Raw genomic sequence first — 18,774 nt, forward strand, 5'->3', positions numbered from 1 at the left:
GGTGGGTCTTCAGCTCTGTCCCCGCCTCGACTGTGCAGAGGACCAGAGGTCACAGGACTGGAGGCTGGCCCAGGATGTGGTGGCCTGCCCTGCTGTCTTACATCCCCTAAACTCAGGCCCCACAGTTTCCGCTCTGATACTGATCAAAGGGACCATGGTCTTCCAAGGCTTATTTCTGAACAAATTACAATGACTTAAAGTAAATGGAACCTGAAAAGGACTGTGGAATATGATGGGTATTTAGTGTCAAAGATGACTGACGGTGATCTAGGTCTTCATACAAACATCCCTGTTCTGTGAAAGGATCAGCATCAGCCACAAAATGCCTGACCCCGAAATCACCAGGATTCAGCTTCAACGCCCAACCCCACAGCTCCGGAACACTGACTTGGGTGGTAGACGGGCACATGTTCCATGCCTGATATGATGTCTGGGTGAGTGTCATTTGCTGATGTCTTAGTATGAACATCCTCACCAGCAGCCACCACACCCACAGTAACAACAACAGTAGAAACCATTGTAAAGTACTTTCAGCTTGGCAAATATTTTAAACGTCTTCTCATATGAGCCTCAGAACAACATGTGAGGTAAGTATCACTATCCAGATTTTACAGATGACATTGCTGATGTAGACAGAGTTAAATTTCCTGCCCAGGCTCATAAAACAAACAATTATCTAAGTCAGGTGTGAACTCAGCATTTTCTGGTTCTAATAGATTAAAATCATGAATCAAAATGCAGATGATGTAGGCATTTGTTACTCTCAATCTCCAAGTATATAAATGACTCAGTAACTCCATCTCCTGTAGGATGCCAACATGGCCAGCACTGGTATTGGCTGCTCTGCTTGCCCTTTAGTCAGCCCTTCTGCATATGCTTTCAATAACTGGTTGACTAGAACATATCGAGTCGATCGGTACAGTAGCTGACTGTTCTGGGCTGTCTTGCACATCATCAATCAATAATCTGTTGGCACAGAGTCCCACGACATTGGTGGCATCCTAGCTAGAAAGACCCCAGTTCAAACTCAATGACCATTTATCAGGCTTCTGCCATGTTGCCTGATCTGTGCTAGTTGCTGGGAATTCATAGAGAAAAAAGAAATAGATCAGTCCTTATGGAGCTTATACTTTACTGTCAAGGGCACAAATATATTCCAGTACAAGCATTTATGCAGGATGAATTTGCAGGTAAGAGTCAACTCTCATTTAAATGATTGTTAATGATAGTACTGGTGTGGAGAGAACCAAAGTTAATGTCGGGAATGATGGGCTGAGATACAAGAGGAACTGAAGTTAAAGTGATTAAGCATGGCAAAAGAGAGTCTGGAATGCAGACAGCTTTGACTTTGGCAGTGCATAGCTCAGCATACCTGGTGAAGGCATTGGGTGGTTCCCAGGCAGGTTTTCAGTTCATTTAAAAGTAAGATTCATCAATTTTCCTTCCCTGTGTTTGGAAAATGTGAATGAGAACACAATTTGTTTGTAGATCTGATGGTCCCAGGTTCTGTCTGACGCACAATCAATGAATTGAACAGACTTTGTAATCTCTTGGGGATTCAAAGACAGAAATCTTCCCCCAAAGTCTCCATTCTCAGAGGTTACATAGCACATACATAGGCTATGTTTATATAGGATAAATATACACAATATTAGCATAAAATAAATATACATCTGCGGGTAGATATCTATTGGTCAGAGAGTTAAGGCACTAGTATATATGCTACTAGGAATGATTTCGTTTTCATTATGGTATGTGAGCAGATTCTCCGGTAAATGAAGGGTCTCAGTGAGACAAAGGTGGTGGGGGTAGGGCATACAGAAATGACAGATGGCCCAAACAAAGATATATCCCTATATAGAAACAGATCAATGTATAAATACACACCTCATAGCAGAGTATAAATATCAGAGTCAATTTTTCATCTAACTATCTGGTGGTTTGAGGGAATGGAAAACCTGAGGTGAGACCAATGTGGTGAGATGAGAGTTCCAAACATTGCTGAAACCCTCATCTTCATTTCAAGAAGTGTTACAAACCTAGGCTGTGATAGTGCTGCTTTGCCATGGCTCCATCAGGCCACATCCAACGTACCTTGGAGTGTGGTCCTGTAGAATGTGAGGGATCCTGTAGAATCTGTGATCCTGTAGAATAATGAGGAAAAATCCTGGGCAGGGTGGTATGAATGATCACCAGTCATTGTTCTGGCAAATCCTCTCCATGAATTTGGGAGATTTATAATTCAGAGGCCCTGCAGTGGGGGATTAGAAGAAAATATTGGTAAATGATTAAGAAATAGTTCAGCTCTGGGCCTAGAAAGGTTACGCTTGAAACAGCTTTCTCCCTGGGGAGGACAGGAGGAAAACTGATGAGTTTTTCCCTTGATTTCTCCTTGGTCCCTTCTGTATCTTAGGAAGAGGGAGGTTTCCAGGACTGGGAATCCTTTCCACAATCCCCTCCCCTCAACTCATTTTCCTATCCCTTTCTTGCCCAAGTAATTTACATTAGTAGTTCCTCTTTGGGGCCCTCAGGCTGCATATGGGTACTCTAACAGAGACAAGGGTAACAAAGACCACTGTGATATGGAGAGGAGGAAATAGGATAGGGGGAAAATGTTCCATCTGGGAGACTTTATGAACACCCCGTACTCATCATGTCTCTGATTCAATGTAGAGGTTCCAAGGTTATATTGGAAGGAAGAAACAGGATTATGAGGAAGTAGTGAATCTTCTTATCTCCTAGGTCTCTCTCCTTGCCCACACCCTGGTGATACACAATAGAAGGGGAGAAGCAAAGGGGTAAGTAAAAGAAAAAATAAAACTAACCTAATTTTATACCTTACAACATAAAGATTTAAGGCTCTTTTACCTATAGAGATGAATTTTTGGCAGAGGAATGCCATCAAGAGAAGGCAAAGGAGGGAGGAAATGCAGCTGAATCTGATAATGAGGGTGTTACTAGGACCTGATCCTAGTGTAGTTGTGAGAGAAGAATCCTCATAAATCACTATCGTTAGACAACCCTCACATTGTATCTATATATTCTTCTCTTATTTCCCTCCATCTATACCTAATAGAAAGGCTGCTCAGAAAGGGCTTCTCCCTTGAAATTATATTCAGAAGCCTAAAAACTAGCATAGTATTATGGGTCCCAGGTAAGAATGAGAGAGAGTCTCACATGCCTAGTCACAATCTTTTTTCTACAGGCCTGGAATTGAGGAAAAGGTTAAAATATCAGTCGTGTCTGTTGCCATGTTTCTTGGTCAGAGCCAAGGTCTTGGTTTGTTTTCCTTATAGAGGCTAAGTAAGAGAATGTCACTGTCACCTTCCAATGACTATTGTGGCCTTCTTCTTACTTCTTCCTGCAGGGGGTCATTGACTTTTTGCCAGAGACTTCCCTTGGTGCAAAGCTGGTAATGGCAGCCAAAGTCCTTGAGGATTACCTTCATCAGGAATAGCTGTCCTCCATCTTGAGTGATATCCATGTTGGGAAGAATTTTTTCATCTCCTTCCTTTTAGAGAAAAATGCAAATATTCCTTAATGGTCCTCATCCCAGTAGAGTCACGTTGGCCCTGAGATCACTTCTTGGCCAAATCAGGCTGGGAGGGAACGCTTGGGAAATGTATGTGGAAATCCAAACAGAAGTCAAAGATCAAGTTCAGCTTCACAGTCATAATTTGGGTGGGTGGGTAAAGGTATTAAGAGCTGCAAAGTCTCAGAAAGATACCATCACTACCTTTGTCAATTTGGTCATTTTTTGACCCCACCCCAAAGTCTCCACCCCAAAAAAGGCATAGTTGTTGAACCTCTGATGTTCTTTGGGCCCACCTAGAAACAGCGTCCTTCTTTGCCCCTTTAGCTTGGAGCAGTACTTGAGCTGGTCCATCCTTCCATTTTTGTTCAAATCTTCCTTAAAGACCCTCAGCCTTGTTCCAATTTTTATCTCACATAGTCAGACCAGCCCAGAATAACGTAAGATCTCTGCCTTCTTAGCCTGACTTTCAAACTTGAAATCCAAATATCTATTTTATGCCTTAAGTACATAGCCACACTCACCTGTCATCTAGGTGACATCATTGGGCTCAGATAACTGGTAGACGGTCATTCTTCTATAGTAGAAACAGTTGTAGTTGACAGCATCCTGAAGCCTCACAGAGAGCAGGAAGACATTAGCCAAGGTTTCAGCTGGGATATGGCTCTGCAGGAGCTAAGGACGGTACATCCTCAGCAGAGTGAGTGTCACTCTCCAGAGTGCTGATTTAGAGGCCTTTGTGCACTGAAGAGTCACATGCTTTCCAAGTTCTACCACCAGGCCTGGAAGGGCCAAGAAGGAAGTCTTGGGCAGAAAACTTGATCTGGTCCATATTTTCACCTTTGTTCAAACCTATCTTAGAAACCCCCAAGTCTTCCCAATTTCAATCTCATAATGGTCAAATCACTCAAGAACAATGTATCATGAATGCATTCCTGGTCTTCTTCACAAGCTTGAGTCCCATATGTGTAATCTAGATCTCTAAGACTTCACTTGTTTCAGAGATTTGAAAGGAATAGCAAGATTTGAATCTTCTTGGAGTCCTACTAGATTCCTTTTATGACACAGTTATGGTGCTGATAACTAAACCAGGTAGGGTGAAAACAGAGAAAGAAAATCATAGACCAATTTCCGTAATCAATATTAATGCAAAAATCTTAAATAAAATATTAGCAATGAGATTACAGAAAATCATGCCCCAGATAACACACTATGACCAAGCAGAATTTATACTAAAAATGGTTCAATATTAGGAAAACTATCAGCATAATCAACTACATCAATAATCAAACTAACAAAAATCATATGGTTATCTCGATAGATGCAGAAAAAGCATCTGATGAAATGCAACACCCATTCCTATTAAAACACTGGAAAGTATAGGAATAAATGCACTTTACCTTAAAATGATCAATAGCATCAATTTAAAACCACCAGCAATCATCATATATAATAGGGAGAAACAGAAATCATTACCAATAAGATTATAAGTGAAACAGGGCTTCCCACTATCACCATTCCTATTCAATATCATATTAGAAATCTTGGCTTTGAGCCCCAGCCCTGAAGTCAGGACAATCTGAGTTCAAATATGGTTTCAGACACTTAACACTTCCTAGCTGTGTGACCCAGGGCAAGTCACTTAACCCCAATTGCCTTAGCAAAAAATAAAAATAAATTTAAAACATCTTAGCTTTGGCAATAAGAGAAGATGAAGAGATTAAAGGAATTAGAGTAGGCCATGAGAAATCAAACTCTCATTCTTTGCAGATGATATGATGGTATCCTTAGAGAACCCTAGAGAATCAACTAAAAAACTACTAGAAACAATTCACAATTCTAGCCAAGGTGCAGAATACAAAAGAAATCTACATAAATGGTCAACATTTTTATATATTACCAACAAAGTCCAGTTGCAAGAGATAAAAAAAGAAATTCCATTCAAAATACCTGTCAATAACATAAAATATTTGGGAATCTATCTGCCAAGGGAAAGTCAGGAACTATATAAACAGAACTCCAAAACACTTTCCACACAAATGAAGTGAGATCTAATGAGTTTGGAAAATATCAAGTGCTCATGGGTAGGCTGAGTGAATACAATAAACATGACAATACTACTTAAATTACCTACTTATTTAGTGCCATACCAATCAAAATCCTAAGAAATTATTTTACAGACCTAGAAAAAATAGTAACAAAGTTTATCTGGAAGAACAAGGTCAAGAATTTCAAGGGAATTAATGAAAAAAATGCTAATGAAGGGGGCCTAGCTGTGCCAGACCTAAAACTATATTATAAAATAGCAGTCATCAAATCCATTTGGTATCGGCTAAAAAAGAGAGAAGTCGATCAGTAGAATAGGTTAGGATCACAGGGCAAACAATGAATGACTATAGCAACCCAGTGTTTAAGAAACCTAAAAAATCTCAGATTTGGGGATAAGAATTCACTATTCGACAAAAACTGCTGAGAACATTGGGAAAAAAAAATATGGAATAAATTAGGGTTCAACTTTGCCACACTTAACACCAAATACCAAGATAAGATCTAAATGAAATAAGGAGAGACTTTTTTATTATAGTTTTTTATTTACAAATATATGCATAGGTAATTTTTCAACATTGACAGTTGCAAATCCTTTTGTTCCAACTTTTTCTCTCCTTCCCCCCATCCCTTCCCTGAGATGGCAGGTTGACCAATACATGTAAAATATGTTAAAGTATAAGTTATATAAAATATAAGTATATATGTAGAAACAGTTATTTTGCTGTCTAAAAAGAGTTGGACTTTGAAATCATATACAATTAGCCTGTAATGAAATCAAAAATACAGGCAGACAAAAATAGAGGGATTGGGAGTTCTATAGTGGTTCATAGTCATCTCCCAGAGTTCTTTCCCTGGGTGTAGCTGGTTCAGTTCATTACTGCGGTATTGTAACTGATTTGGTTCATCTCATTGTTGAAGTGGGCCATGTCCATTAGAATTGATCATCATATAGTATTGTTGTTGAAGTAAATAATGATCTTCTGGTCTGCTCATTTTACTCAGCATCAGTTCATGTAAGAAGAGAGACATTATAAGCAAATTAGAAGTACATAAAATAGTTACCTCTCAGATCTGTTGGGAAGGAAGGAATTTGGGTCCAGAGAAGAACTGGAACTCATAATTGAACAGCAGAGAGATAATTTTGATTATATTAAGTTAAAAAGTTTTTGTACAAACAAAGCAAATGTAGACAAAGTTACAAAGGAAGCAATAAACTGGGAAATCATTTTTACAGTTAAGGGTTCTGATAAAGGCCTCATTTTGAAAATATATAGTGAATTGACTCAGATTTATAAGAATCCATGCCATTCTTCAATTGATAAATGGGCAAAAGACACGAACAGACAATTTGCAGATGAAGAAATGAAAATTATTTCTAATCACATGAGAAGTTGCTCTAAATCACTATTGATCAGAGAAATGCAAATTAAGGCAACTCTGAGATACCACTATCCACATCTTAGATTGGCTCCGATGACAGGGAAAGATAATGCTGAATGTTGGATGGAATGTGGGAAAACGGGACACTGATACATTGGTGGTTGAACTGGGAACAGATCCAATCATTTTGGAGAGCAATTTGCATCTATGCTCTAAAAGTTATCAAAGTGTATGTACCCTTTGACCCAGCAGTGTTTCCATTCGGCCTATATTCCAAAGAGATTTCAAAAGAAGGAAAAGGACCCACATGTGCAAAAATGTTTGAGGCAGCCCTTTACGTAGGATTTTTGTCAGTGAATGCCCATCAATTGGAGAATGGCTGAATAAGTTATGGTATATGAATGTTATAGAATATTATTGTTTATAAGAAGTGGTTAGGAGGATGATTTCAGAAAGACCTGGAGAGACTTGCATGAACTGCTGGTAAATGAAATGAGAAGAACTAGGAGATCATTGTACAATGGCATCATCAATATTATATGATGATCAATTCTGATAGATGGGACTCTTTTCAACAATGATTAATGGCTGCTCCAATGATATTGCAATGAAGAGAACCATCTACACTCAGAGAGAAGACTATGGGAACTGAATGTGGATCACAAAGTAACATTCACGATCTCTTTGTTGTTGTTCGCTTGCATTTTGTTTTCTTACTCATTTATTTATTTATTTTTTTGGATCAGATTTTTTTTTTTGTGCAGCAAGAGAATTCTATAAATATGTTTATACATATTGGATTTAACACATATTTTAACATGTTTAACATATATTGGATTGCTTGACATCTAGGGGAGGGGATGGGGGGGAAGAAGGAGAAAATCTGAAACACAAGGCTATGAAAGGGTCAATTTTGTCAAATCATCTGTGCATGTATTTTGAAAATAAAAAGCTTTATTAAAAATATTTGAGTCTTCTCCCTCATGGAAATGGTTCAAATTGGGAATGTAACAGTCATTTGGGTATAGAAATCTGTCCAACAGGGAAATAATAGGGGAGGAGTGAATGAAAAGATAGAGGTGATAAAAGGGGAGGCAGCAGTTAGAAACGGCAATCATTTAAAGATGATGGTGTGAAAGGAGAGGGAAGGACAAAAATGCAGTTATATAGGACGGTGGAAAACACAGTAATCATTACTGTGGATTAAGAATGAAATGAACTCACCAATTAAATCAAAGTACACAACAGAATGCATCAAATATTAGAATTGTATGGCACATTATTTATAAGAAACACCTTAGAAGCAGAGAGACAGAGTAAGGCTAATAGTCTGGAGCAAAATATATTATACTTCATCTTAATTTTAAAAAAAGACTGAGGAGTGATCAATTAAATTTAATAATCTTATCCAAAAGCATGAGTGGGTCAAAGAAGAAAATCATAAATACCATTCATAATTTTATCAAGAAGAATGACAATTGCACTATATCGCAGAATTTATGGGATGAAGCCAAGGAGGTGCTTTGGGGAAAATTTACATCTCTGATAGCTTTCATTCATAAAATAGAGAAAAAGGAAGGAGAGCTATGATTTGAGCACGCAGCCAAGATTTTAAATAAAAATTGTCCAATTAAATATTTAATTGGACTGCCTGAAAAATCAAAGAAAAAAATTATTAAAATTGAAAGGACAACATCAAACAAGGAATTTGCTTCATTTTGTTGTATTGTATTTATTATGTTATTTCCTTCTAATTACATGAATAATAACTTTTAACATTTTTTTATATTAACTAAATTAATTTTTAAAATCATAAAACATTTCTAACAAAGGAACACTATAATATGCGCACAGCTCTGAATATATGCCAGAAACATATGGACTACTGATAATCTTTTTCCCTTGTCTCACCCCTGCAAAAAATTAGTGACCCCAAATCAATGTGGTTGCAATAGTTGCAGGGGGTGAAATTATTATTATTATTATTATTATTATTTTGCTACAAACCATGAACAAAAATGAAATTCACTCTCTGCTGGTGTTTCATAATTTCAATAATGTTTTTTTTTTTAAACTTTGAATTGCAGATTCTCTTCTCCTCCTTCCTCCTCAGCCACCATTAAACAGGTGTACTCTGTCCAACTCTACACTCCAGTGGATGTTCCTAATAGTTACCATGACTCCTCATCCATGGCAATGGGGGAAGGTGCATTAGGGAACACATGAAATAAGGATCAGGGAGAGGATCCAAGATGGAAGAGGAAAAGAAGGGAGAGAATTCCTTTGTGAAAAGTGCCCAAGCCCTCAGTCTAAATATACAGTGTCATAGAATATAGGTTCTGTGGGTAGCTCTTTGGCGTCCTTTTTTTTTCTTATTCAAGGTTCTTAAGTTCAACTGAGTGTATGCCACTTCCTGTGGGTCTTCAGCCCTGGGCACCTGAAGGAGAAAATATAAGAGGGAGGGAACAGTGAGTAACTTCACAGCAGCAGTTCTTAATGTAGTTCTGTTGTGAAAGCTTTGAAGACTCATTTGAAAAAACTATAGATGCCTTCTCGGTCTCACACTGTTAGATACATGAAATGTACTCCAAAGAATTATGAAGGAAATAAATGATATTGAAGTACAGTTATGGAAATGTTATTTATATATTCTCACTAATTTAAGAGATTCTCATTTTAGAGACATTGTACTGGAAGAGAGGAAATAAGAAAGATCTTTTCTAACCTAGACCTGTTGTTAAAAATTAGGGTCAAGTTTGAAAGAAGTTTCTCCAGGTAAGAAACAGGATGGAATTAACTTACGAATAGTTCCCCTGGTCTGTCCTTGGCAACTTGTGAATCTGAGGTGGAGAGAAGGTCATATCATTCCCAAGCTTCCCAACCAAAATTTCCTTCTTCTATTCCTCCCCATTCCAGGATCCTGCCCCTCTTCCTGACCAGATAACTTACATGGGCTTTCCTCTCTGGGTGCCTCAGGATGATGAGACAGGCAGGAACGGCAAGGAAGAAAAGGACAACAAAAACAGCTACAGTAGGGAGAAAGGGAAGAAATAGCATAAGCAGATGGAATTCATTCTGCGAGGTTCTGTCAGCTTCCTCTCCTCACCAGAATCTCTTTGCAGTTCAGAGAGTCCAGGTTACATGGAAAAGAAGGAACAGAGGGCAATAGGAAGAGGAGCTGAGTCTCCTCACCTCTGAAGGCTGTATCCCCGCAAAGACCCTGGGAGAGAGAAATGAGAAGAAAGAAGTAAAGTTAGTGAAGACCTCAAAGGAGGAAATGGAGGTCTAGTCCTTATTATTTCTGTTTCATCCTCTCTTCCCCAAACTCACCCATAGGGATGGATCTATGGCAGAGGAATGCAAACAGGAGAAGGCAGAGGAGGAGGAGAAGAAAGGAAACACAGCTGAGGATGATGATGATGGAGTTCTTACTGGGATCTGAACATAGATTGGGGGCAGAGAAGAACCTTCATAAATACCCGGACAAAGGAACACTTACCCTTCCTAGATAATTAGTTATTAAGTTTTTCTCTTATGCCCTCTACAGTCTCCCATCCCCAGCATTTAACAGTTTGGTACAAATCTTGTTCAGTGAGGGTTTATCTTTGGAATCAGAGTAAGATAAACAGAAGTCAGAATAAAGATGTGTGTGTGTGTGTGTGTGTGTGTGTGTGTGTGTGTGTGTGTGTGTAAAAAGGAATAAGGAAGAATGTCTGATGTCTCAGCTCACACACTGGGTCTCCATTGGCCTGGAAATGAGGACAATGTTGACGTCTTTGTAGACCTTACCCTGTATCTCTGGGCCAGAACCAAGCCATGCTTTCCTTTCTTTGTAGGGGCTGAGGAATGGATTGCTTATTGACATCTTCCCATCATCCTGCTCTCACCTCTTACTAGAAGCTCCAGGGCATCACTAGGCTGCTTCCAGAGACTTTCATTGGTGCCCAGCTGATAGCTGCAGCTGTAATTGCCAGAGTGCTCGGGGGTCACATGAGTCAAGAAGAACCTGCCCCGGTCTTCATGGGCATCCATCCTGTGTGGGATTTCCTCAACTCCCTCCTTGTACAGAACAAACCTAGTAGCCCATGAGGGTCCCCAGCAAAGGAGGGTCACATTGGTTCCTGAGACCACCTCTTGTCCAGGTGAGGCTGAGAGGGAAGGCTTGAGGGGCTCATCTGGAAGCACAAAGAGAGAGCAGAGATGCTCAAGCCCCACTCCCATAGTTGAGATGAGGGAGTATGGAAGGGGAGCAAGAGTGTAGAGGTCTCTAAAGAACTCCCTGACCATCAGCTCCAGCTTCCATTGACTCTGACCATTCCTTGCTCTATTTCCCTGAATGGAGAAAGATGGTCAACCTCAGGTGTTGTTTGGGGCTCTCTAGCTAACGATGGGCAGGTGGTTTCTCCTTCCATTCTTGTTCCCTGAGAGGTGCAATACTGAGCAGGACCTTTTCCCCTCTCTTGGTCTCTGCATTCTGACCCCCAGGCAGTTTTGGCCCAATCTCTACTTCATGATGATAAAATGAGCCTGAAAATGATGTCCTCACAGATTTTCTGGGTTGCCTTTCAATCATACCTCCCAACCCTCTAATTTATGCCTTGAGAACATGAATATACCCTCACCTGTCACCTGGATCTCTAGGGCTTCACTGGGCTCAGACACCTGGAATGGAGCCATTCTGTCATAGTAGACACAGGTGTAGTTGCCAGCATCCTGGGCCCCCACAGAGAGGAGGGGGAAGACAGCAGATGTCCCAGCTGGGCTCTGGCTCTGCAGGGGCTGAGGACTGCCCACCTTCAGCAGAGTGAATGTCGCTCTCCAGAGTGCTGACTGAGGGGGCTGCCTGCACTGGAGAGTCACATGCTTCCCAGGCTCCACCACCAGGCCTGGAAGGGCTGAGAGGGCAGGCTTGGGCAGAGATCCTGTGAGGGCAATAAGGGCTTGGGGGATCTGGGAGGAGGCTAGAGGTCAGGATACTTAGGTCAAGTCCCTGCTCTGTCTCTCATTTCCTGTGACTTTGGCTCCCTCACTGGGTCTGTCTCAGTCCACTTTGATTTTCCAGATTTTTTTAAATCACGTCCAATGATAAGACCCCATTTAGAGTTTTCTTGACAAAGGTATTGGGGTGCTTTGCCATTTTCTTCTCTAGCTCATTTTATAAATGAGGAAAATAAGACCTACAGAGTTAACAGAAATGTTCAGGGTCATGAAGATAGTAATGGTATGGAAGCCAGACTTGAATTCAGGAAGATGAGTCTTCTGAATTCCAAACCCAGCTTCTATCCCTGATCCATGAGCTTCCTTTTGTACATGAGAAGTTTGACTAGATATCTGGCTGGTTCTAGCCAGGGAGGTAAGGACCCTGCCAAATTGGAGGGAATTCCCCAAGCCTTTGATCTCATATATCTGATAAGTTCCCGGGATCAAAACCCAGGTTCCTCACTCCCTTCCCTTCTATTCTGTGAAAGACAGGTTCAGACTGAAGCCTAATCTTGGCCTCAGATCAGGATCCAGTAGTGAGAAAGCTCAGGCTTGTCTCCAAGTTTTGTCCCTCACTTGTTGGGTGACCTTGGAGAAGTCCTTTCCTCTCAGGGCCTTGTTTGTTCCTTAGTAAGGGAGGGTTTGGCCTCAAGAACCTCCAAACTCTCTTTCAGGTCTTAGTCTCTGTGCCTCTTCTCCTATCTCCCAACTTAGGCACCATCATAAGATTTTGCCCAAGATTCGAGATTATAATATCACAAGAGTTGGCTATGTAGGTACCATGCCCTTGCCCCCATGTGGGCAGAGAAGGGAGGGGTGGTCCTGACCACTCTCCTGGGTCCCCAGCAGGCTCACCTGGCACCACCAGCTCCAGGGCATCACTGGGCACTGATTCTCTACCAGAGGCTGTCCTGTCTTTGTAAGTACAGCTGTAGCTCCCAGTGTCTCTGGGTGTCACCGAGGGGAGGGAGAAGTCAGTCCAGAGATCTGCTGAGGGCTGCTGTTGTAAGGGCCCTGGGGTCCCAGCCTTCCACAGAGTGAAAGTCACTTCCTTAAGAGAAGACAGCCTGGGTCTTGAGCACCATAAAGTGCTGCTGGTCCCTGGAGCCACCACAAGGTCAGCTTTGGCCCAGAGAGTAGGCTTGGGGAGTGGTCCTGAGGAGAAAGGGGTGACAGTTGTCAAGGTCATATGTCATTTCTAGGCACCCTTTTTTTTTATCTCCCAATGAAAGGTATAGCAGAAATTTTGCCTCTTTTCCCACTTTCTTGGCTGGAACCTGCCTGAGCTGGGAACAGACACATCGTCTTGAGGCCCAAAGCTGAGTCCATATAGAACAGGATAGAGTACCAGAGTCTCCCCTCCCCCAAACCATCCCTAAACAATCCATGGATTTTATTCTGGCCCCACAGCTCTATGGGTCCCCCTATGTTGGGGATGGAATTGGACATTTAGGATGTGTCTATCTCTAGTCACCAGACACAATCAGCTCCAGGAGATGGCTGGGATTCGACCCTTTGTAGGGGGGTGTCTTCCTGTAGTAAAGACAGCTGTAGCTCCCAGTGTCCTCGGCCTTCACAGATGGAAGTGAGAAAGCAGCTTGGCTCTCTGTAGGACTTTGCAGCTGCAAGGGCTCCAGGCTCTTTGCCTCCAGGAGGGCAAAAATGTAGTCGTGAGAGGATGACGGTGATAGCATTTGGCACCAGATGGTCACCGTTGTTGCTGGAGCTACTGGGAAGCCATGTGAAGATGAAATTCTGGGTCTGGGGAGGTCTTCTGTGAAAGGATCAAGGAAATGAGAGACCTGATCTCTCACCACCAGCCATTCCCAGCATTGCCTGAAACAGCTTAGCAGGGCTAAGGTGGGCTGAAGGTCCCTGACCAGACAGACCCCCGTTTCCAGTCCTGTCTCTTATGGGCCAGAACTCTGGACTTAAAACAAGGATTCTTACAAGGTGCTAGCTCAGTGGAATTGATGAGACAATGGTTCTCAGTTTAGCGTGGTGCTTAAGAGTTCTCTAGTTCAGGATGATTGATTAATCTTGCAACAAGTAATGGTTCCCTAGTGCTATAATGATTGGCTTATACTCAGTATGATAAATGGATTTAACTGTAATGGAGCATATAAGCTGGGACAAACTCAGCCAGGGCGGGACCCAGAGACACATTTGTTCCATCATCCACCTCTGTGGTGGCTGGAGGCTGGAGCACAAGCCCGGGGACTCAGAGCCAGATTCATTCACTTCATCTCCCACCACCGTGGCCTGCCTCCTGCACTTCCCCCACTGAGACCAAGGCCGGTCTGAAAGGTTCTCCAGCAAGATGGCCAGGCCCCAGGTAAAAAAACTAGATTGTGAAGGAAAAGTAAAGGATTTGGACTTTAACACCTGGCTATTCTCGTGGTGATTACTTTACTGAAAAGAAAACTGATTCCAAGACCTTCAGAAAACCAACCAAGAGTGCTACACTGTCGGCCATCTCACTGGTCAGTAACATGGCTCTCAGGATCATCAGAAAAAAATGTTCTGAGCCCAGGAAGGCTGTGAATGTGCAGAGCCATGGGAAGGCAAGAGTCCTAGACCCCCTTCCTGCCCCCTTCTCACCTCCTTTAAGGCACTGAGCTCCGGGTTGAGAGCCTTGGTTTGCTCCATCAAGGAAGGATGCTAATGCAACATCACTCGCAAATTCAGCTCTTTTCCTCAGCTACATGGTTTGGAAAGCTCTTACTTCCTAACAATCCCATGACCATGTGGGTTGGGATGTGCTTAGAGAGAAATTCAGCTTCTCAAGATGGGCTCTACTGTAATGGGCTTAAGCCCATTACATTGATGCACTGAGGTCCCAAGCACGTGAGGCTAAATAGTAATTGGACCATACTCTATTATTATATATGCTTGAAGTATGGTCCAATTACTATTTAGCCTCACGTGCTTGGGACCTCAGTGCATCAACTCCAGCTTCAGCCCATTACACTCTACCATTTTCCAACACTGTTGCAGAATGATTGGTCTTTGGCCTGCTTATCCTTGCCCAGTCCTCAGTGAGGCTAGAGAGGATCTGGCAGAGCTTTATGTGGCCAGTGGTGGGGAAGATCCTGGTACAGGAGGACAGGGGATCCCTCTGGACTGATCTGATCCTGCCCTCACTCAGCACTTACCAGCCATTTCCTGCTCAGTGCCTGGGGGAGCCAAAGGTTTAGAAAAAGCACCATCCCTGCTCCCACCAGAGGCCTTGTATTCCTAAAGGTCACAAGGTTTTGAATTCAAATGATCCTGTTATATAATCCTTGCCCGTCATGCCATGGAGGGAGAGCTGAGATCTTCAGGGATTGTTACCCAGCCAGGAGCTGGGGGTGTAGGTCTCTGAGCCCCTCTCCCAAACTCCCATTCTTAGGTTCTTTCCCTCTTTAGCAGGTTCCCTTCTAACGCTGCCAAATAGATGGCACCCTGAGATGCTGGGAAGGGTTCCAAACTTAGAGTGGGCACAAAAGAGAGGTGAAGATAGCATGCTGGGAGGTCCAAGGAGCAGGACAGTGACATTTGTTGCCATCAGAGAGAGCAGGAAAACCAGAGTCTGAGCTGGACTTTAACCATGTGCAGGAAAATGAGTGTCAAGATGGGAAAGGCATCAAAGGCAGGGGAAACATCTGTTCAGGGTAATGGGAATGTAGTGAGGACAGAAGGGAGCGGTGGGAGATAAAACTGAACATGGAGGGTGTTGCTGGGTTGGACCTTAGAGAAGAAAGAAAAAGTTCATTTAGATTCCATTTGCTCAGGGAAAGCTGTGTCCCTCTTCTCCCAAAGGCTGCTTGGTATCATCTGAGGAAGGAGCAGTCTGGCTCTCATGACTGCATCACCAAGGGACTCTGAGCAGGTCGGGGAAGATCCCTGGGATTGAAGGTAGGAGACATGGCTTCTAATCCCCTGACACTACAGAACCTTCTCACCTACTTAAGTCACCTTATCTCCTCTCCAAGCCTCAGTTTCCCCATCTCTAAAAGAGAAATCATGCTACATGTGTACTCCTCCTCATAGGGTTATTGAGAAAGAATATTTCAAAATTCAAAACATGAGCTTAAGAACAACATGTTCCCAGAGCACTTTGAGTTGTGAGAAAGTAAAGGAGAAAGAAGAGGAAGATAATATAGCCTGAGGGTTTGCCCCATTTATAAGTTTACTTTCTAGAGAAGGATCTGGGTATCTTGTCCCAGGATTGGTTCCTTGCCCCCAGGGATGGTTTAATACCGGCACTCCTTACCTGTCACCACAAGGAACAGGGGGTCACTGAGCTCTGACCACAAGGGTCCCTTCCCAGAGCGGCACCTGTAGCTTCTTGCATCATGGAAGAAGTTCACTTTCCTGAGCACAAAGTCTGCCTGTGACCACAAGCCATTTCTCTCCACGCTGAGCTTTCCATCCTTCCAGAGCTGGAATCTGTCACTCCCCAGTCGGCCTTGGCACCTGAGGGTCACATTCACTCCTTTGGGTACCACGGGACTTGGGTCAGCCCAAAGGGTCGGCCTGAAAAGGGCATCTGAGAAGGAAAAAGATTCAAGATTTTTCAGGATTTCTCTCACCCTATGAATCTTTCACCTCTGGACTCTGAAGTTCCTATCCTGGGAGTGGATTTCTGAGTTGTTTTGGGACCAGGAGTACAAAAAGAACAGTGGGATGTTGGGGGGCAGCACTCACCCATCTCTGCCGTAATCTCCCAGAGCAGGCACAGTCCTGTAAGAGAAATTGAGGTCTGAATATGGAGGAAGAGTCATTTGATCAGACAATGGGGTCCTACTTCACCCCCTGTGCTTCTGTATTCTTTTTAAGTTTCTTCCCCGTCGGTCTGGTCAGCCAGCTCAGAATCTTGGCACAATGTCCTTCCTTACCCTGATTTGAACTTGGAGACTCACCAATGGAGATCAGGAAAATCACTGTGGAGTCCATGGTGGGTCTTGGGTTCTGTGCTGGGTCACCTAGCCTCAACTGTGCAGCACGGAAAAGGCAGGCCAAATGGAGGCTGGCCCAGGATGTGGTAGCCAGCCTTGCTGCCTTACACCCCCTTAACCCAGGCCCCACAGTTTCCGCTCTTATACTGATGAAAGGGACCATGGTCCTTCAAGGCTGAGTTCTGAGGGAATCAGCATGACTTATGGTAAATGGAGCCTGGCAAGGCCTGGGGAAACTGATAAATATTTCGTTTTAAAGACAACTGAAAGGAGTCTGGGGTCTCCACAAATGCTCTACTGTATCATGAAAGGAGCAGCATCCCCCTTAAGTAGCTTCCCCCTGAAATCACCAAGATTGGGCTGAAAGGTTTAACACCACAGCCCCAGAACATGACCTCAGACCCTTGGCTCAGATGGAGGGTGAGCACATGTTCCATGCATGGTATGACTTCTGTCTCAGTGTCATTTCCTGCTCTCTTGGTGTGAACCTTGTCATCCACAACACAAGCACAACAACAAAACAATAACGATGGATAGGATTTCTATAGTACTTTCATCTTGCCATATTTTTCACATATGTTCTCATTTGATCTTCAAAACAGCCTGGAAAGTAGACCCTATATTGTCCTCATTTTACAGATGATCAAATTGAGACTGAGTTAATTTTTTGGCCTTAGCTCATAGTTTGTATTGAGCTATGTTAAGTTTTGACCCCAGCCTTTCTTGATTTCCAGTCAGTTAAAATCATGAATCAGGCAAATAATGTAGGAATCTGTTTCCCTTTATCTCCAGGTATATAAATGGCTCAGTGACTGCATCTCCTGTAGGATGCCATAGTGGGCACACTTTCCAGCCAAGGTTTGTCCAGCCTTGGTCTTGGCTGCTCTGATTCCTCCATGGTCAGCCATTGTACCTACTCTGACAATGGAGCCTTGACCAAGACATCTCAGAAGTTAGTCAGGACACCACTGACTCTTCTGGCCTGAGTAGCACATCATCATTCAGTGCTTTTCTGGCTCAGAGTTCTAGGAGACAGGCAGCATCTCACCTAGACAAGATCCAGCTCAGACTTAATGACCAGTTATTAATCTCTGCTTTGTGGCCTGCCCTGTGCTACTTGCTAGGAATGCAAAGAGAAAAAAGAGGACTTTCCTCATGGAGCTTATACTTGACTAGTGAGGAAACAAATACATTTCAGAACAAGCATTTCTGCAAAAAAACCCATAGGATCATCTTCTGTTCTCTTGGGGTGAATATCATAAACAACAACAACAGCAGTGCCAACAGCACTGGTTGTCATTTCTTTATCACTTTCCATTTTGTATAGATTGTACAAACATTTTTCTCATTTAATCCTCACAACATGAAAGATGGCTTCTATCTTATCCCCAGAGTTCGTTCATTGCTAGGATTTACAGAGCTAATAAATGTCCAATGACCTGATATCGTTCTGACTTCATGAAGTCATGAATCTGTCACCAAATACTGTCGTAGTTTGTTGTATCTCACTTGTAGGTATTTAAGGGCCTTAGTTCCAGCCTCCCTTGTAACACCACAATGTAACAATGGCAGCGGCTTTTGGTCCTGGAATGGCCAGCCAGAGTAAGCAGGAGTTGGCTGCTCTGTCGACATTTTCATCAGGCATTTTACCTTCTGAAAGTTTTCTCTTGAGAAAGAGGCACCGAGAGTCCTTTAGGACAAATGGTTGCTCTGGGCTTCCTTTACATCATGATTCAGTATTTTTCTGCTTAGAGTTCTGCCTAGACTAGACTCAGTTCAAACTTAATGACCATTTATTAATATTGTGTTATGTGATTTTCCCTGAGCCAGGTGCTGAGAATGCAGTGACAAGAAAGAGACAGAATTGTCCTATGGCGCTTTTAGTCTATTGAT

At 42.7% G+C, this 18,774-nt stretch overlaps 1 pseudogene; it reads right to left on the reverse strand.

The window, feature by feature from the left end:
* Positions 1 to 8,679: 8,679 nt before the first annotated feature.
* LOC111720289 lies at positions 8,680 to 16,977 on the reverse strand (annotated as a pseudogene).
* Positions 16,978 to 18,774: the final 1,797 nt, after the last annotated feature.

The sequence above is a fragment of the Sarcophilus harrisii genome, chromosome 3 (assembly GCF_902635505.1).
Source record: "Sarcophilus harrisii chromosome 3, mSarHar1.11, whole genome shotgun sequence".
NCBI lineage: Eukaryota > Metazoa > Chordata > Mammalia > Dasyuromorphia > Dasyuridae > Sarcophilus > Sarcophilus harrisii.